The sequence below is a fragment of the Apium graveolens genome, chromosome 6, assembly GCF_009905375.1.
Source record: "Apium graveolens cultivar Ventura chromosome 6, ASM990537v1, whole genome shotgun sequence".
Taxonomy (NCBI): domain Eukaryota; kingdom Viridiplantae; phylum Streptophyta; class Magnoliopsida; order Apiales; family Apiaceae; genus Apium; species Apium graveolens.
The window spans coordinates 158887483-158909705 of NC_133652.1; positions in this window are offsets into that span (position 1 = coordinate 158887483).

Genomic DNA, 22223 nt, shown 5'->3' on the forward strand with positions numbered 1-22223 from the left:
ACTTAACGGCTTGTAAGTTATGTAATGTGTAACACCCCCAAATCCGGGGTCGGCGATTCGGGTTGTCACGAGTTCCATTTCCCTTAATAACACTCAATCTTTATAAACAACCAACTACTGCGTACTGTGACCCCACAATATACACACACACCACAAGTTATAGTCTCAGAGATGAATACCAAAAATAACATAAGTCATTTTATTCCACAATTATAAAACATTTCACCTCAAAAGGGTTTCTGAATAATTTACATATTCTTTGTCATTATTACAATTTATAATATACATAAGTCTGGTTTATCAATAGTTGAAAGCCTAGCCTATTGGTAGTTCCTACCTCAGCTACAGCGGCATCAACGCCTACAGGAAACTGCGGAACGTTTCCTATCCGCTCGTAAATTGGGAGCTTGGTCCTGTTCATCTTGTCTATCTGTTATTGTGTGATGAAAGAAGAAAGCAAGGGTGAGCAATAAGCTCACCGAAATAATATGTATAATAATTAACAATATATGAGCATTCTCATAGTACTCATGAAAGTCTTGGTCAAGAAGAAATGAACCAAGTTTGATATCTTATCGCGACCAAGTCGCAAAATATTCAGTATATATGTATATATACTTTTCAAAATCTTGGAAGTCCTCTTTCATGTATAATATACACAGAGTTCCAGTTTATAACTGTATAAAAATATCGTTGCAAGGTGATCTCATATATCTAACCTTGTCTCAACGTTTTTGTGAAAATCTTTGTCATGCATAAGATAATCATTAACCAGATATAAGTTGAAAAGATGAAGTTACAAGATACTCCAATATACTTATATCTTTTCCGGATACTACTTGAACTACCACCGTTCAAGGTATCATCAGTTTCAAATGTTCATCACATATATGTGACTACAAGAAAAGACTTGAATAGATTCAATCTTTGAAATATCATTATAAATAATGAAGTTACGGGATACTTCATTAAATCCCGATATATATATACACCTATATATATACATTTCACACACTCCTTGAAAACCTCTGTTATGAAAATTATAAATAGAATTGCAATATCCAATGAATTTGGAAAGGAGAAAAGAATTTTGGCATAAACCTGATATCTTGCTGATCAGGCAAAGATACCAATAAGTAACGTTTTCTACTGTAGATGGATGAATTCCTCTCCGGTCATCACCCAGGCCGCATTAGGACCTCGCGCTAGACCATTACCCGGCCACTCACGCGTGGATGGACTGTCACCCAGCCTCTTACACCTTCATAGACCGTATCCCGGCCTGTCGCTTATGCCGACTCAATTAGATGGACTTACTTCCCGAACATTGGGCAAGTAATCAAATTTTTTTCTCAAAACAGCAACCTCGTTGCGAATATAAAATACACCACAGAGCCGGATCCCTAAGATTTTTTGAGCGAATATTCAAGTCTCCTTCGAAAGGAAGATCTTAAATCTGGAAACGAGTTTTTGGGATCCGCTCTAACTTTTAAAATCATTTTGAAGACTCGAAAACATTTTTAAGAATGTTTGGAGTAATGCTGATTTAATGAAATAAATCAGTCCCGATATATTAGAAAATATCTGAATATTATTATTTAAATAATATTCCCATAAGGAGAATCCTTATAAAAATAATTGAAGTAAAAGTTTTAAAACTCATACTTGAAATGAATAATAAATAACCAAAGATATACTTATACGAAAGTACGATCTTTATTTGAATAATCGAAAATGAGTTTGATTATCGAAATATTATTCTTTAATAAAATAAAGAATATTATTTAATAAATAAGCGGAGTCATAAGTCCTCGAATGAATATTCAAAATAATATTCAGTAAATAAAATAAACGGAGTCATAAGTCCTCGAATGAATATTCAAAATAATATTCAGTAAATAAAATAAAGTTATCGAATAAACCTTATTCGATTAATAGTTTTGAAAACTATATCTATATATATATATAGATATATATATATATATATTATACTCGGGAACATCGACTCCCGGTTTAGCAATATGTTCACCTTTGGGTCCCCTATACTAAGGGTATACGCAACTACTGCTTATCTCTAGCATCGGTATTATGCAACTTATAAGCATTGAATCAACAATTAGATATCAAGATTACGAAACAAGCATGCATATAAATATCATATCACATGCTCCAATATATCGCAAGATTTGCTAATAACAATCATGCACTTATCACAAGATAATGCATATACCTATATACATCACAACAACAGTATAACGGGTAGAAAACTTGCCTGAGCGATTGGGGGTGATAAAAGGCTTGGGACGAGTCTGGTAACCTATAAACAACATATAAGTTAGAATTAAACCAAAGTCGCTTATGAATCTACACTTTAACCAATTAGACCCTAACGTTCGCTTTTGCGCTTAACGATTCACTTAAGTCGCTCGAGTACCCTCGGCTCCACCATTTTTAATAAATTAACCATTAAGGGTTTTAAGGCGATTCTTTCGCGAATACCCTACCAACTGCCTAATCCACTTTACATAATTGCTTTATACTCCAATTAGTCATTTAAGGGCCTTAACCAAGGTTTTAAAGTAAGGCAAGGGGTAAGGGTTCGGTCGCGAAACGCCGTTACTTAAAACAGTCGTTTCTCCTAAACCGTACATCGGATTCAAGCGAACCACATATCAAAACGAAGCTCGTAATATGAACTATCTAATCATCACAATGGTCAGTTCATGGCAGTGAATGTTCTGGTGCAAAAGTTAAGCACAAAACAGTCTAAGGTAAATCAGGCATTACGACGGCTATGTTTACGCGATTACCAAAGTTTAAACTACTCAAATCAACCACAAATCAACCACAAATCAACCCATAACCACCAATACCACCAAACTTCATCCAAACCTTACTAACTCAGTCTATAACCTCATGATTTTTCCAACTTATTCAATTTCAAACAAGAGCTACTAACTATACTTAAGGTTCATCAACCAACAACCAAGATTTATAACCCAAAATCATTATAATTCCAACCAAACTCTAAACATACAAGAATCATGCTCTCATGAACTATAACAAACAAAACACCAAACCTAATACTCAAAGTAAAGTTAGGGTTTGGAGGGGTTATACCTTCCTTGGATTGAATAGAGTAGCTAGGAAGCCTTAAGAAGCCTTGAGATAGCTTAGGAATGCTTGGATCTTAAAGGAAATCAAAGAAAATAAAGTTAGAAATCTTGAAAACACTATTCATCATCTTCTTCCTTGATTTATTGGAAGAGATTCATGAATAAATAGAAGTTTAAACTCCTAGGATATGATTATCTAATCATAAGGGACCTTGGGTAATTACGTTGCAAATTAACAAAGCTTGGATCTTGATTTTTGGAATTTTTCTTCTTGAAAATAGTGAAAAAGCCAAGAGGAATGTTCTTGGGAGGGTTTGTTATTTGTTGAATGTATTTGTGGTGGAAAAATGAAGTGAATGGGATATTTGGATGTGTTGGTTGATTAAAGTGAGTGGAGTATGACTAAGCATGACATCAACCCAGTGACTTCATCTTTTTCCACTTGTCATCACTTGGTGGTGGAAGCATCTTCTTATGCTAATCCTTGCTTAATTGCTTGATTATCATCCATAATCCTTGAACTAATCTCTCTTGCATTACTTGTCATTTAATTGTTTTACGACTCATTTATCGTTTGTTCTTGCTAATCGTTTAAGGGATCATATCCGGGATCTTATTACTTGGGTTCCCCTAAACTTATCTCAATATATTATATTCCTTTTATGATCCTCTCTTATAATCCTTGAATTTAAATCCTTTTAATCATGTTACCTTATACTCAATTTTTGCGATATCTGGTGGATTTTCGGGAAAAATCGAAGTGTTCGAATTTGGATTCTGACGATCTTTACATACACTTATATACCATATAGAGTACTAATAAGATCTCAGAATAACAATAAAAGAACCTCTACAAAGTGTGGCATGAAAAGTTTTCTTATTCAGCATAATCAGCAAAATCACTATTCATAAGGGTTACAAAGAGTCCAAAATTTTGGGGTTATTACATAATGTGATTTCCTTTGTTTTGCTATGTTGCACCTTAGGTAAGGATGATCTCCACCAAGATTATTTTGCGTGTAAGGGAGTTAGTTCAGTAGAACACCTTAGTTAAGGTTTGGGTTGGGTTTTTGGTTGTTGTTGGTTGGGTTTGTTAAGTAAGAACCTTGGTGAAAGGAGAGTATTAGTTTCTGCAGAAAATCAGTTTGGTACCCTGAGGTTTAGAGCGAGTTTTGATCATGTCATTGTTTTGCACTTTGAGCCCAAGCCACCAGAAGCTAGCATTCAGAGTATATAAAAGATTTAGGTGTTTGTTGAAGGTTTACAAGTCGTTTGGTTAGGTGCACAAGTGGAATCATAAAATATGTCCAGCAGGGGACAGTTTTGTTGCAACTTAGAAATAGGAAGTTTTTACCATGTCATGGGTAGGCCCTCATTAGGCCCTGTTGGGCCTTAGTTAGAGGGAGTGTCAGAGGAGTTTTTCGAACCATAGTTCATAGGATTTGAGTTAGAACCATGTGTCACAAGTTAATTCAAGTCAGGGCGTTTTCTGCCCAGAAAAACAGGGGAACCATGGACTTTAAGCTTAGGCCCAAGGAGGCCCAAGCTAGGCCCTTGAGCCACATCAAGTTTGGGAGATGCCTTATGGTCAGAAGAGTCTAGTGTAGAAGTTTTGGAGGTAAACTTGTAGTTTAAGAGTGTCTAATGCACTCAAGAAACCATAGATGTCATTCTGAAATTTACTCCAGTGAGCACTTTCACTTACCACATAGTTTTAGAACACTTATGAGTGCGACCTAGGTTGACCACTATGGTTGTAAGATAGTATAAAGCCATTAGAGTTAAAGGCCCAAGTGAGGGTCAATAGGTTTTGGATAGTTTAGTAGAGGCACATCGAGTTAGGAAGCCAAAATTTGGAGACTTTGTCTAGTTTAGCGACCCAGTGACTTAAGTTGTGGGTCGGGATAATCCAAGCCTAGTGTTGCATTATGATGTGTGTGATATTATTTGATATTAAAATATGATATGTGAAAATATGTGTCCATGTGGACTATGGTATTTATAAGGTAAGTACAAATTGAGTGCATATAGGCCTAAGTGCCATTTGTGAATAATTTCGGGTTGTAAATAGGTTGAGTTGGTGAGAATATATTATAATGAGGTTATTATTATTTATGTAGGATCTCGAGACGAGGGTAAACTTGCCATAAAGGTCGAGTGAAGCTTCCAGTTGCTCCTACCATCCAGACCAGACCAGTCTTTCTCAAGGCAAGTGATTCAACTTGTCTTTCGTATTCACTGCAAATGTGTAATAATTAATTTGTATATATTGATGCGATTATCCTGAGTCATCTTGATATACTTGAACCAAGCGATATTTAAATTTATCTTTGTATTATTATAGAAATGCCACGAACCCACGAGTACATATTGATATTTCAACAGTTGTATTAAGCTAGTATATCATAGTAATTGGAATGCCATGATAAAATAAAGATTTGATATAATACTTGATCGAACCTCTTGGTTATCATGCTATTGATCCCTAAAATATTGACATCTCACCCTGATGCTTGAACCCCAATAGAAACTTTATCTTGATACCTAAAAGCCAGATATTCTTTAAAGTTGTTCATAATTGATTGATAACCCTTTTTCTTACCCTAAAGTTCGACAATCCTGATATACCTTGAGCTAAAGATCATTTTCTTCATACCTTAACACCCCTAGTATTCATGAAGCTTACCTTCTTGATGTTCTAGTACTTGTACCTTGTTGAAAACCATTGCTTTAAACCTAGTTTGGTATTACTCTTTCATATTATCCAATAGCCTTGCTAAACTTCCTTGTCAAAGTTCTTGTTTATGGAAACCTCTCAATTACCCTAATATAGTAAAGTCTAGTGGATCATGGCCCTGAGATTTGGTGTCATATTTCCAGTGTTTCAAGTTGATCTATAATCCCTTGATAAAAATGTTTACTACTTAAGAGATTTTATTATAAATCGGCATCAGTTTTTGAAATGATTAAAATGTGGATTTTCAGTCCCAAAGGGGGATAAATGTTTTCTTTGAATAGTGGATCTGGACTGAGATGCGAGTCCTTTCCACACTTATATTGTAGGCTTAAAAGTTGCCTAGAGATCCCATTAATGTTTTAGAACCCAGCGAGGTTCGGGATTACTTCGCGGCTGATCACCGGCTGTAATCCGTAGCATCATAAAATGATTTTGTTCAAGTAATGATTTCGAAAATGTTTTGATTCAATCAAATGATGCCATCACTCAAAGTTTTATCTCTTGTTAACATTGGTTATGCCTTCGCATTATCATTCTTTTATATATATATATATATCTCGATTTATGTTTTGTACCATATAGTTTAGCACTTGTTGAGCATTTGGCTCACTCCTTGCTTTAACCCTGATATTACAGCTAGCAGCTATGGTTAGATTCAAGTAGACAGCACGTAAGACCTGTGACGCCGATGCGTATGTCCGAGCTCAGGTAGAATAAGAGATAGTTTTGTGTGAGGACTCGATATTAAAATCAGTTATAATAGATGGTAGTGTTAGGCTGTTCCAAACCCTAAACTGTAAGATCTTGGATTCGGTTATGTTTACTTTCGTTTGAATATTGTAATAGTTATATTTATTTTTGTTAAGTTGGGGGTGTGACAGGTTTTGGTATCAGAGCTATGGTTTAGAGTCCCTGGACAGCCCAAATAGGTTATAGGATATATGTATAGGCTATAGATAATATGTGAGAGAGTAGGTTAAGTAAATTTATTATTAATACTCCTCTTATTGGTTTGTCTGCAAAGGGCGCATTCCTCGTCATCATCTGGGTCGGAGGACACTATTGCTTTCTTCGTGTATGCTGAGTTGAGGCGCGAGTTTGACATGCTTCAGGGCAAGTACGACCGACTGATAGACCGACTGAAGAACGTGTACCCGGACCGCCGGAACTATGAAGGGAAGCCTAAGGAGCAGATGACTGCGAGACTTGAGACTTTGGTTCAGTACATCAATACTAAGCTTGAGGAGATGCCATCACACCGAGACCGCACCAGCCAGTATATCATCCAGATGGTGGCGGATGAGCTCCAGAGCATTGTGAAGATGCTTCGAGAAGAGAAGACTACCAAACCCTGTTCTGATGGAGTGGAGCCTTAGTTCTTTCCATTATTTACCTTTCTTGTTGTTGTATTATCGGACTTCGTAGAATTCCCAGTTGTTTCCTTTAAATAAGCATGTTATTCCAAGAATCAGACCTTGTCCTAATCCTGATGTATTGTGACCTTTAAATTTCAATTATTATGCATTATCGTTCCATTTTCTCTCAACTGTTATTTTACGCCCTTGTATGCATCACCATATCTGTTTAATTTGAAACTTGACCTCATAGGTAAATAAAAATGCCATGCGATACCCTCGAATTATTTCATTATTCATACCCGTTTTGATATAACTCTTATTTCAGGATCATGCCACCCAAAAAGAAGAACCCAACAACCACATCCACCACAGATCCAAATATTCTTCGATTAGTGGAAACTTTGCAACAACAAACCAATGCTATAGCTCAACAACAACTAACTCTTCAACAACGAATTGAAAACCAAGATAACCGTGAACCACACCAACCACCCGAACCACCAGTACCACATCGACAAGTTGTCACTTTCAAGGCTTTTCAGAATGTGAATCCACCTGCATTTCATGATACCACTGATCCAATAATAGCTAACACATGGATTAAGGAAATGGAAAGGGCTTTTGAGTTGGTACAGTTAGGAGACGATCAGAAGACGCCATATGCTACTTACTTCCTAAAGGGCGAAGTCATCTATTGGTGGAAATCAGAAAAGCTTTGGAAGCAACTCAGCAGGTTTCTTGGGAGAGATTTAAGAAATTAATTCTGGAAAGTATTACCCTAATTACCTGCAAAATCAGATGGAGCTTAAATTTCTTGAGTTGAAGCAAGGGAATATGTCTGTACTGGAGTATGAGAAGAAGTTCACCGAGTTGTCAAGGTTTGTGACAAAGTATACCAGCACTGAGGAGGAAAAAGTGAAGAGATTTCAACAAGGATTGGAGCCTTGGATCAGAGATAGAGTGGCTATGTTTGAGCTTGATACTTATGCGGGAGTAGTACAAAAAGCTGCTCTGATTGAAAATAATGGGATGTAGTCAAGGAAAGAAAGGGATGACAAGAAGAGAAAGGTTCCATTTTATGGAGAGAAGTCTGAAGCCAAAAATTCACATGATCGGAATGTAAAGAGGATTGGATTCCATAAGGGCGGAAATTTTCAAAAGAAGGGAAATTTGGGCAAAAGACAAGAATCGAAGGGGAACAACCAGGCAAGTCAAGGACAAGTTGGAGAAAACAGGTTCCAGAGACCGGAATGCAAGCACTGTGGAAGAAGGCACCCCGGAGTGTGTAATAAGCTGAGCATGACATGCTATAGGTGCAACTAGAAGGGACATTTGGAAAATGAGTGCAAGATGCCGAAGCCAGGAGTTACATGTTACAAGTGTGGAATGACTGGACACATAGCTAGGGAGTTCAAGACAACAGGACCAGTCAAAGCTCTAATGAATGTGGCAAGTACCAGTGCAAGCGTGCCAGCCGAGGTATTGGCATTACCTCCACCACCTACAACAACTCCGCAAGCAACAGCAAGGACATTCGATTTGAAAATGAAGGACGCTGTTCAGAACTCTGTGGTGATAGCAGGTACACTTTTACTCAATAATGTCAAAGCTAAAGTATTGATTGATTCGGGAGCAACAAGATCTTTCATATCAGAAACTTTTGTTGATAAACTTCAATATGATAAAATGATTATGAGGGAGGTAGTAAATGTGGTAATTGCGAACCAAGAGAAGATTCCTGTGAATCAATTCTGTCCGAAGTGTGAGATTGATATTTCGGGGCATAAGTTTTCAGCCGACTTGATACTCTTCAAGTTGGGAGAGTTCGATATAATTTTAGGAATGGATTGGTTAGGGAAGAATAACGCCCAGATTAATTGTAAGACTAAGAAAGTGTATTTAAAGATGAAGAGTGGAGAGAAGGTAGTATTTAAGGGTCAGAGGCAAGAGCAATTGTTTCTTACAATCGTTCAGGCTAAGAAGCTACTTAGAAAAGGTTGTAAGTCGTTCCTAGCTTATGTAGTGGATTCAGAAAAAGGCAACCCCAGCATAGAAGATATCCCCGTAGTTAACGAGTTCCCAGATGTGTTTCCAGACAAACTACCGGGCTTACCACCAGATCGACAAATCGAGTTCGAGATTAACCTTGCTTCGGGCACAGAACCAGTTTCAAAGGCCCCATATAGGATGGCACCAGCAGAAATGAAAGAGTTGGCGAGCCAACTACAAGAATTGTTGGATAAAGGAGTGATTCGGCCAAGTACGTCACCATGGGGAGCACCTGTTCCATTTGTAAAGAAGAAAGATGGAAGTATGCGGCTATGTATAGATTATCGGGAGTTGAATAAGGTAACGATCAAGAACCGCTACCAAGAATAGATGACCTATTTGATCAGCTGAAGGGAGCAAAGTGCTTTTCAAAGATTGACTTGAGATCAGGATACCATCAATTAAAGATCAAGGAAGAAGATATTCCCAAGACAGCATTCAGGACCAGATACGAACATTATGAATTCTTAGTAATGCCGTTTGGATTGACTAATGCCCCGGCCGCATTTATGGATCTGATGAATCGGGTATTTAAAAAGTATTTGGACAAGTTCGTAGTAGTATTCATTGATGACATCCTTATTTATTCTAAGTCGGAAAAAGAACATAAGCAGCACCTCTGGATAGCATTGGAGATACTTCGGCAAGAGAAATTGTATGCCAAGATTTCTAAATGTGAGTTTTGGTTAAAGTTCAATTCTTGGGACACGTCATTAGAGATGAAGGAGTTAAAGTAGATCCGCAAAGATTGAGGCAATTATGAGTTGGGAGAGGCCAAAGGCACCTACAGAAGTGCGAAGTTTTCTAGGATTGGCAGGGTATTATAGAAGGTTTGTCAAGGATTTTTCGAAAATCGCCACGCCATTGACTAAGTTAACCAGGAAGAATCAGAAGTTCGAATGGAGTGCAGAATGCGAGGATAGCTTTCAAGAGTTGAAACAGAGATTGGTAACGGCTCCGGTGTTAGTACTACCAGATGACCAAGGAAACTTTGTGATATTCAGCGACGCTTCACATAAGGGATTGGGCTGTGTGTTAATGCAACACAGTAAGGTGATCGTGTATGCGTCAAGACAGTTAAAACCGCATGAGTTGAAGTACCCGACGCATGACTTGGAACTAGCCGCCATATTGTTCGCACTTAAGATTTGGAGACATTACCTCTACGGAGAGAAGTGTGAAATCTACACAGATCACAAGAGTTTAAAGTACATTTTCACTCAGAAGGAGCTCAATATGAGGCAAAGGAGATGGTTGGAATTGATCAAGGACTACGATTGCTCAATAAATTATCATCCTGGAAAGGCGAATGTTAGAGCCGATGCTTTAAGTAGAAAGGATAGATTGAATATGATGGCAACACCAAAGGAATTGTCTGAAGAGATTAAGAAATTTGGATTAGAACTTTGTAATTATGGAATAGTTGAAGCAGTTTGTCGTGCAATGACTTTTCAGCCAACACTAGTGGAAAAGATAAGGAAATGTCAGGAAGAAGTAATGGAGAAAGAGAAGAATCAGCTGACTGGAGAAGAGATTGGCACTCAAAGGGATGAGCAAGGTATACTAAGGTTTTCCTCAAGAATTTGGATTCCTCATGTACCTGAATTGAAGAATGAGATCCTACAAGAAGCCCACAATTCAAGATTTTCAATCCACCCGAGAAGCACCAAGATGTATCGGGACATAAAGCAGAACTATTGGTGGCCAAATATGAAGCGAGACGTGGCAGAATGGGTTGCAAAGTGTTATACTTGTCAGAAAGTGAAGGCAGAACATCAACGACCAAGCGGATTAATTCAGCCCCTAAAGATTCCAGAATGGAAATGGGAAAATATTGCTATAAACTTTATAGTGGGACTACCGCGAACGAAATCCAGACATGACGCTATATGGGTGATAGTTGATCGCCTTACGAAGTCGGCGCATTTCCTTCCAATTAATGAGAAGTCGTCATTGGACAAATTGGTTCATCTGTACGTACGTGAAATCATACTAAGACATGGAGTGCCCATATCGATAGTTTCAGACAGAGACCCCCGATTTAACTCGCGATTCTGGAAGCAATTTCAAGAAAGTCTTGGCACGAAGTTGAACATGAGTACGGCATACCACCCGCAGACTGATGGTCAGAGCGAAAGAACAATTCAAATAATCGAGGACATGTTGCGCAGTTGTACAATCGATTTTGCAGGAAGTTGGGACGACCACTTGCCATTGATTAAATTCTCTTACAATAACAGCTATCACTCCAGTATTGGCATACCACCATACGAAGCCTTGTACGGACGAAAATGTAGATCACCGACAAGTTGGGATGAAGTAGGAGAAGGAAGGATTCTAGGCTCGGAATTGGTACAACAGTTGCATGAGACAGTCAAGTTAATTCAGAGAAGGTTGCTTGCTGCTCAAGATAGACAGAGGAAGTATGCGGATCCAGCGCGTAAGGATGTTCGATTCCAAGTAGGCGAAGCCGTTTTGTTGAAGGTGTCACCAAGAAAAGGGTTGTCTAGATTTGGCAAGAAAGGGAAGTTAGCACCTAGATATATAGGTCCTTTTGAAATTTTGAGTCAAGTAGGGAAGGTAGCCTACGAGTTAGCCTTACCACCTCAATATCAGCATGTGCATAATGTGTTCCATGTGTCGTTGCTTAAAAAGTACAATCGTGACGCCAGCCATGTGATAGAATATGAACCTGTAGAAATTCAGGCAGACTTGTCATTTGTGGAGCAACCTGTCAAAATACTCGACTGACAAGTAAAGAGTCTTATGAATAAGTCGGTAAAGTTAGTGAAAGTACTTTGGAGGAACCCCAAGGTCGAAGAATCAACTTGGGAGTTAGAGTCTGATATGCGTTCCCGGTATCCTCATATGTTCTCTTAGATTCTAGGGATATAATCCCTTAAGGGGGAAAGGATGTTAGGACCGACATTTTTGTAATATTATCTGTGGATTTTGTATAATATTAATGCCGAATGTAAATATACTTAATGGTTGTACTTGTGTGAATGAAAATTTCTGCATTATAAATTTGTTGTATGTAGTATATGATTTTTCAAAGCAAAAGTTTATTTATTTCCTTTATTTTTGATTTGTAAGGAATATTCTAAGCCTTGGAAAAATTTTATTTTAAAAGATATTTTGTTCACAAATTTTGAAAGTGATTTTATAAAATTTCTAAAAATCCAAGTTATTTTATTGTATAAATTTTATAATTTTTGAACTTTTATTTTATTATATAAAAATAAATCTTTGAAAATTAGTTGCTTAATAATTATCAAATTACATGGTTACCCTTGCATGCAAATACTCTTCCATTCAACTAAGGGGCAAGGAAGGCATTTCCAACCCCACTAACTTTCATTCTACTAGCCAAATTACCACTTTGTCCTTGCATGCAAATCTACCTAACTATGTTGGAATGTTACTCTTATAAATTCTCATATCCACTCACTTGTGGTCAAATAAAAACCAAACCAATATGATTATCACGCCACTTTCACTCCACCATTTCCACACTCCTCCTTCCTTCCCCTCTCCTCTCGACTCTCCCCCTCTCCTCTCGGCTTTTTGGCCGAAGCCCTACCCCCTCCCTTTTCTTTATTCTTCATTCAAGCTCCCACCTTCCATTCAAGTAAATGTTACTTCCTATATCTTGATCATACATAATTCAAAGAGTTTTGAGTGAAAAGTTTAAGTTTTGAGTTTGCATGTCAAAGCTTTAGTTGGAACTCAAAGTACAATCTTGATTCTTATGGATTTAAGGTTGTATTTGAGAGAACTACAAGGAATGGTAAAATGCCAAGTCATGAGAATGAGGCTCTTGATTTTAAATGGTCATTTCCCTTCCACTTCATTCGGCCATGACCTTGAGGGAGCCGAATGAATGGTTCTTGAGGTTTTTTGTTGTCTTGTTTCAATTTTATGTGTTTTTGGTGGTGATAACATAAATTTTGTATCAAAAACTTGATAAAACCCTTTGCATGCTAAGTGATCATTTAGTTATAGCTTATGATAGGCTTTCATGTTGATTTCATGGTAAAATTTATTTTGGTAACCATATTGTTTTGGTTTGAATATTCGAAGTCATGAATGCATGTAGATTTCTCTTGGAATTTTGGAAGTTTTTGATCATGTGGATTGATTTTGTTAGTAAGCCTTAATTTCAGTAGGGATAAGATATTAATCTTGATTAGTGCTCCTTGATATGTGATATTAATTCATACATATTTTAAAAAATATATATATAACTTGTCGTTTTCATAAACTTAACGGCTTGTAAGTTATGTAATGTGATTTCCTTTGTTTTGCTATGTTGCACCTTAGGTAAGGATGATATCCACCAAGATTATTTTGAGTGTAAGGGATTTAGTTCAGTAGAATACCTTAGTTAAGGTTTGGGTTGGGTTTTTGGTTGTTGTTGGTTGGGTTTGTTAAGTAAGAACCTTGGTGAAAGGAGAGTATTAGTTTCTGCAGAAAATCAGTTTGATACCCTGAGGTTTAGAGCGAGTTTTGACCATGTCATTGTTGTGCACTTTGAGGCCCAAGCCACCAGAAGCTAGCATTAGGAGTATATAAAAGGTTTTAGGTATTTTTTGAAGGTTTACAAGTCTTTTGGTTAGGTGCACAAGTGGAATCACAAAATCTGTCCAGCAGGGGACAGTTTTGTTGCAACTTAGAAATATGAAGTTTTGACCATGTCATGGGTAGGCCCTTATTAGGCCCTGTTGGGCCTTAGTTAGAGGTAGTGTCAGAGGAGTTTTTCCAATCATATTTCATAGGATTTAAGTTAGAACCATGTGTCACAAGTTAATTCAAGTCAGGGCATTTTCTGCCCAGAAAAATAGGGGAACCATGGACTTTAAGCTTAGGCCCAAGGAGGCCCAAGCTAGGCCCTTGAGCCACATCAAGTTTGGGAGATGCCTTATGGTCAGAAGAGTCTAGTGTAGAAGTTTTGGAGGTAAAATTTTAGTTTAAGAGTGTCTAATGCACTCAAGAAACCATAGATGTCATTCTGAAATTTACTCCAGTGAGCACTTTCACTTACCACATAGTTTTAGAACACTTATGAGTGAGACCTAGGTTGACCACTATGGTTGCAAGATAGTATAAAGCCATTAGAGTTAAAGGCCCAAGTGAGGGTCAATAGGTTTTGGATAGTTTAGTAGAGGTATATCGAGTTAGGAAGCCAAAATTTGGAGACTTTGTCTAGTTTAGCGGCCAAGTGACTTAAGTTGTGGGTCGAGATCATCCAAGCCTAGTGTTGCATTATGATGTGTGTGATATTATTTGATATTAAAATATGATATGTGAGTATATGTGGCTATGTGGACTATGGTATTTATTAGGTAAGTATAAATTGAGTGCATATAGGCATAAGTGCCATTTGTGATTAATTTTGGGTTATAAATAGGTTGAGTTGATGAGAATATATTATAATGAGGTTATTATTTATGTAGGATCTCGAGACGAGGGTAAACTTTCCATAAAGGTCGAGTGAAGCTTCCAGTTGCTCCTACCAGCCAGACCAGACCAGCCTTTCTCAAGGCAAGTGATTCAACCTGTCTTTCGTATTCACTGCAAATGTGTAATAATTAATTCATATATATTGATGCGATTATCCTGAGTCATCTTGATATACTTGAACCAAGGGATATTTAAATCTATCTTTGTATTATTATAGAAATGCCATGAACCCACAAGTACATATTGATATTTCAACAGTTGTATTACGCTAGTATATCATAGTAATTGGAATGACGTGATAAAATAAAGATATGATATAATACTTGATTGAACCTCTTGGTTATCATGCTATTGATCCCTAAAATATTGACATCTCACCCTGATGCTTGAACCCCAATAGAAACTTTATCTTGATACCTAAAAGCCAGATATTCTTTAAAGTTGTTCATAATTGATTGATAACCCTTTTTCTTACCCTAAAGTTCAACAATCCTGATATACCTTGAGCTAAAGATCATTTTCTTCATACCTTAACACCCTTAGTATTCATGAAGATTACCTTCTTGATGTTCTAGTACTTTTACCTTGTTGAAAACCATTGCTTTAAGCCTAGTTTGGCATTACTCTTTCATATTATCCAATAGCCTTGCTAAACTTCCTTGTCAAAGTTCTTGTTTATAGAAATCTCTCAATTACCCTAATATAGTAAAGTCTAGTGGATCATGGCCCTGAGTTTTAGTGTCATATTTCCAGTGTTTCAAGTTGATCTATAATCCCTTGATAAAAATGTTTACTACTTAAGAGATTTTATTATAAATCGGCATCAGTTTTTGAAATGATTAAAATGTGGATTTTCAGTCCCAAAGGGGGATAAATGTTTTCTTTGAATAGTGGATCTGGACTGAGATGCGAGTCCTTTCCACACTTATATTGTAGGCTTAAAAGTTGCCTAGGGATCCCATTAATGTTTTAGAACCCAGCGAGGTTCGGGATTACTTCGCGGCTGATCACCGGCTGTAATCCGTAGCGTCATAAAATGATTTTGTTCAAGTTATGATTTTGAAAATGTTTTGATTCAAGCAAATGATGCCATCACTCAAAGTTTTATCTCTTGTTAACATTGGTTATGCCTTCACATTGTCATTCTTTTATATATATATCTCGATTTATGTTTTGTACCATATAGTTTAGCACTTGTTGGGCATTTGGCTCACTCCTTGCTTTGACCCTGATATTACAGCTAGCAGCTATGGTTAGATTCAAGCAGACAGCACGTAAGACCTGTGACGCCGATGCGTATATCCGAGCTCAGGTAGAATAAAAGATAGTTTTGTGTGAGGACTCGATATTAAAGTCAGTTGTAATAGATGGTAGTGTTGGGCTGTTCCAAACCCTAAACTGTAAGATCTTGGATTCGGTTATGTTTACTTTCTTTTGAATATTGTAATAGTTACATTTATTTTTGTTAAGTTGGGGGTGTGACAAATTAGAGCAATGTTGTGTGCTTTGCTTGGGGTTAGTGTGTGACTGATCAGCAGCCTAACCTTGGTTTTAAAACTTAAAATGAGTATCCAATTCTAATGATTGTTTAACAATGAACTTGATTTCACTGAATCATCTCGTTTGATCATTGAGTAACCTCAATTATTGTCATGGTGACTTGCTGAGCTAGTTAGCTCACTCTTGCGAATCTTTTTATGTATTCTACAGTTAAAGAAGAATACAGTTGATAGCGAGGTTTCCCAGTTCAACGAACGAGCTAGGACCCCATATTGAGTTGGATCGAGCTAGCAGGAGCTTATTGCGGTAGTGAGATAGTAAGATTGTAAGAATAATTCTATTATTAGTTGTAAATTAAATTAGTTGGGATTTGGTGCGTTGTAATAAAAGTTAAGGTTGTGGCTTGTTTTCATATTTTAACCTATTGCGATCCGTGGTTATGTAAAGCAGGGTCATTGCAAATAATATTTCTTTTACAGGCTTTACATGGCGTATTTGTTGTGGACCCCAAACCTCTGACCCGGGTTTGGAGGGAGCCACAGGTTGGTATCAGAGCTACAGGTTATAAGTCACTGAAACAAGCCTAGATTGTCGGGATTGGGTAGAGGGTTAGGATTAGGAATAGGAAATAGAAAGATAAGATGTTGTAAGGTTGAGTGTGATTGTATAGTAGGTCTGCGGCACAGTACGTATTACGATTCGGGATTCTTAACATTGCGACGTGATTTCCAGACAACGATAATGGCAGATCCTGATTTCCCTTCATCATCTGATCGTTTGGAGCTTTCCGTTCGAGGATCGCCATCTTCTCCCAGATTTAATTTGCACCTTGTTTCTCCATCACTATTAAAGGTACTACCTTCTGTTATGACAATTGCACTTTTTCAAGATGTTCAACGCTATTTTACCACCTCTTGATACGAGACTACTTATTTAAGAACCTCCATCTATTTATTCTTGTTTTATTGGACATTCGGCTGTGAGTGTATCTCTTTAGTTTACCCCACATCCTGTTCTATGCCCTCAGTTTAAAACCTATCTTATAGAACAACAGTATTTACGAAGATGGAATCGATAGCTACAGTAAAGGGTTAATGCATGAGATATTAATAAAGGTGAGAAGAAGTTTAGAAAAAAGATTCAAGTGTTCCGGAGGATAGCTTCTACCAGATTAAAAGAAGCCATTAGTGACCAGGCCACCCGTGATTAGTGATGGGATGGATTAGATGAATTTTGAAAAGGTTAGAGAGAAAAGTATAAATCTGGAATATTTATAGAATTGAACGATGGTGCTATGATAAATATGATATGTAAAGTAGTGATGTGGTGTAATATGAGGAAATTTAGGTTTTATGAAATAGACTTGTTGACTATTGGATAGTCTATTCCACTTAACGATTGCAAAGTTGATAACGGGAGTATTACCAGTATGGAAGCCTTGATGTGAAGCTACGAATAAGATAATATGCGACGATAATTGAAGTTTCGTCGATTAAGGAAGGTAAATGGACGTGATGAAGGAGAAAAGGTAGATTGAAGTGAACGGATATTTATGTGATTGTTTCTTTAATTTGGTACCTTGTTATAGGTCGGAAGGACAACAACCAACACATATAGTAAGGACAACCAGATTTGTGATTTTCAAAATTTTTAACAAGTTTTTGAAAAAGATTTTTCCTTAAAAAATTTCTAAAAGCCTTTTTGAATAAAATAAGTTTTAAACCTTGGTTGTCAAGTTACGACTTGAGCTTCTTGTTTGTTAAAAAAACCCGGATTGCTTGGAAGGATACTTACTTCAGACTTAGTATTGTTAATTCAAAGAACCAAGTAACCCGTGATTATGAAGAAGCTGATTATTCCTAACCGTAAGGTGTAAATGTTGTTTGACAAAGTTAATAACAGAATCCGCATACGGAGTGATTATTCATCAAGTTACAGAGATCATTAAAGTTTAAAGAATTCATCAATTTAAGAAGAGTCGGGGCGTGATCGAAGGAGATTGGAAAGATTTCCAGACTTCTCTAAAAGAATAATATTATTAACAAAATGATTGTTATATTGAATGGTTCGTGGTTATTCTAAATTAAAAAGAGGAAACCTGAAGTTATCTGATGAGAACGCCATTATGATCGAATTGTTAAAATATTATACGTATAGATGCGATGCTAAAGATGCAAGACTTAGAAAGTAAGAATCTACCATAATGCTTAATTTACGAAGACATTTCAGTGTACCTTCTAGAGTTATTATATGACGCAATTGGGATATGATCGAACAAGCTCGAAAGATGAATACAAATGAAATGTGGATGGTGATCAATGGTATTGTTCTTATTTTCAATATTACAGCGTATATTCCCTTTTGATTCTTAAATAAGTGTGAACTTTTTTTCTTAAATAAACTCTTTGTCGTGACATCGGAAAGGAGAATATTGCATTCCTTTCAAATTTAATTGTTTCCCTCAAGTTTTGCTCTCTGATTGGGACAAACAGTGTTATGGTGAGACACTTTGTCAGAATGACGAAGAGTCGGGTGGGACGCCACCTAATCATGTGTTGTATGCCATATGGTATGGAAGACTGGCCATCTTAAGTACCAATGTGGTTGTCTCATTCATATTCAAATCCTTGTTTCTTCTTTCTTTTCAACTCTAATTTTGTTGAATTGTGAATCCTTCTAGTTGTTTCGTTGTACTGTCGTTCTTTGCAAGAGTTTTTCCAACAAAAATCAACATATTATGGACCAGGCGGGCAAAGTTCCATCTACCTCTCACGCATGGAAAGCAAATAAGGGCATATGACGAGAATTGCAAATTACTAGCCCCAGTCAGGGATGCACTAAGAGTCAAGGGAATCTACTCCAATGAGGAATACGTCTCCGAGAACGAAAAATTACGAATTTCCTGTGAAATATGTTATTCAGAATACGGATGTGGTGATGTGAATGATTATCGTGGATACTTTATGCGTTAAATATTGAAAGATGTGAGAGAAACTTAATTGTTTATCTCTCAAGGTTCAGTTAATAAGATGAATTACCCTGTTGAATTGATAAGATTAAGATCAAAGGACTAACAATTCAAGAACATGTAATTGTTAAATAAGTGAGTACCAATAGTGGAATTGAGATTTCTGGAAATAAGTTGTGAAGAATTGACATCATCTGAGATAAGAGGATTCGACATTATTCTAAGGAATGGATTAACTTTTTAAGTGTGATACCCAGACAAACTGTCGTGATGAAAAGATAGTCCCGAAGACGTCAACTAAGGATATGATGAGGTATAAAGGAAGAAGGAGAGTAAAGAATTTGTTAATAATGATTACGGTGATCGAGATGTGAGCATTATGGTGACTATGAGATAAATAAAAGTCAGAAGCAACAAAATTTGAAGATTTTATAGCAATAAAGGAGTTTCAAGATATGTTTGCAGATGAGTTATTAAAATTTCCTCCTGATAGAGAAATGAAGCTCGCGATTGATTGAGCACCTGAGTCGGAGCCAGTAACCAAGGCCCTACACAAAATGGCACCAGTTAAAAAGAGGAAATCAGCAAAACAAATACAGGAAATGTTAGAAGAAGGAACGATTAGACCTAGTGTACCCCATACGGTGCACCGGTATTAATTGTTAATAAGAAAGGTGGAAGTATGAGATTATGCGTCGACTAGTGAAAGCTCAACAAGTTTACTGTCAAGAGCAAGTATCTGTTACCTCGAACCAATGATTTGTTTGATCAAATGAAGGAAGCAAAGTACTTTTATAAGACTGATTTAAGACTTGGTATTTCACCAATTGAAGATTAAACCTATGGATATATCAAATAAAGTTTTCAGAACTAAGTACTGATCTCGTATTGTCATTTGGATTAACCAATATACCAGTAATATTTGAACTTGATGGACATGATCTTTAAAGAATATCTGGATAAGCTGTAGTGTAACACTTATAGTCAACGGAGGACTATGCAAAGCATTTAATGAAAACTGGGAAGTTGGAGAAGAAAGAAGTTGTATGAAATATAGTTCTTAGCATAAATAGTCAATGTGGAGAAGATCAAAAGAGATTCAGCAGAAATTAAAGTTACTATGAATGAAAAGAGACCAGAAACACCAACAAAAGTAAGGAGTTTTATCATGGGCCGGTTATTATCGGAAATTTGTGCAAGATTTCTTGAAAGTTGCAATATCTTGGACGAAGTTAACCAGGAAAAGCAAGAAGTTTATATGAAATGGAGAAGGGTGAAGAAAGTTTTGCGGAGTTAAATGAAAGAATGGTTACAGCACCTGCTTTATCACTTTGAAGGATCAAGGAGATTTGGTAATTTATAGTGATGCTTCTTATAAGGGAGTAGGATATGTGTTGATGCAGCACAATAAAGTTATTGTACGTGCACCCAGATAACCGAAACCTTATGAGCAGAAGTATCCTACTCACAATTGGGACTAACAGTAGTAACATTTAATTTGAAAGATTGGGAAACATGATATATATGGAGAAAAGTGTAAGATCTATGCGGACCCTAAAAGTTTGAAGTATGTACTCACAAGGAAAAGCAAATGTAGAGGCAGGAGATAAGCAAAAAGGAGAGAATTAACGTAGAAACTGTACCAGCAGAATTATCTATGGAATTTTAGAAGTTGGAGTTAGAAGTCAGACATATAATTCTAAGGAAACAAGGATGGGTAGTATGACCTTTCAGTCAGAATTGCTAAAAAAAAGATAAGGTGATGATAAGAGAAGATAATGGATCACGATGTTAACAGTTAGTAAAAGGAAGTGATTCTACAAGAAGCGAATCATGAACTGTACCAGTGATATTAAGGGAGAAAAAGGAATGAAATTATAGGAGTATGTACTGATTATCGGGAGTTTAACAAAACAATGAATAAGAAGAAGTGAGACCCTATAAAGAATTGATTACTTACGGGACCTAATTCAAGAAGTATGTTATACCTCGGAGATTAACTTAAGAATCGACCTGAGAACATATCAGAGATTATGATTAAAGTGAGTTAAGAGCATTGCAAGCTCTGGTGATATTATGTGAAATAACAAGTGTATCAGGTGACTATAAGGAATTAAAGATCATGGTGTATAAGGAGTACTTAGATAAACAAACTGTATTTATTGATAACATCCTCAGCTACTCAAATGATAAGAAAGTCTGCGTGGAATGCCCAAGAATTTTTCTCCAAGGATCAGAAGGAAAGAAACTATGCGCTGAGTTTTCAAGAATGAAATTTTGACGAAGATTAACAAAAGACTCTGATTAATCCGTTAATAACTACCTAAGCAAAGTCGTATGGTAACAGATGCCTTATGCCGACAGAAAGGATTGAATGTAATTAGGACCACCGAGGAGTTAATAAACGAATTGGAAAAGAGTAAGAGATATTTAAATGTTTAGAAACCAAGTTGAAAACGAGCACCGCCTATCATCCTTAAACGGAAAGTCAAAGTACGGAAGTGTTCAGGAAATGTAAGATATGTTGAGAGATTGAGTTTTAAGGAAACACTGGAATGATCATTTATCATCAATGTCAGCTTTGGAATGCCATTTTATCAAGCTTCATGTGAACACAAGTGAAGGTCCCCATTTTTATTGAGAGAAAATGGGAGAAGGAAAATTGTCAAATTCTAAAGTTAATTCAGCACACCAAGAGCGTAGTGATATTGATTAAAGCAGCTCAGAGCAGACAAAGAAAGAAGGTAAAATTGTATCGAAAGAGAAAATGAGTATAGAAATAGGACCAGTAGTGTTAGTAAAAGTGTCATCTTGAAAGAGACCGGATAAGTCTAAATAGAAGGGACAGATCAAGTCCTAAAATTAGTGAACCATTCGAGATATTGATAGATATAAATAAAGTTGTTCATGAGTTGATGTTACCGTCACAAACGTGTGTACATATAATGTGTTTGGCCCGTTAAAGTTAAAGCGATAAGTATTTGATTTGAATTAAGTGATTGATCAGGAGCCAATGGGGCTCTGGTCCAAGT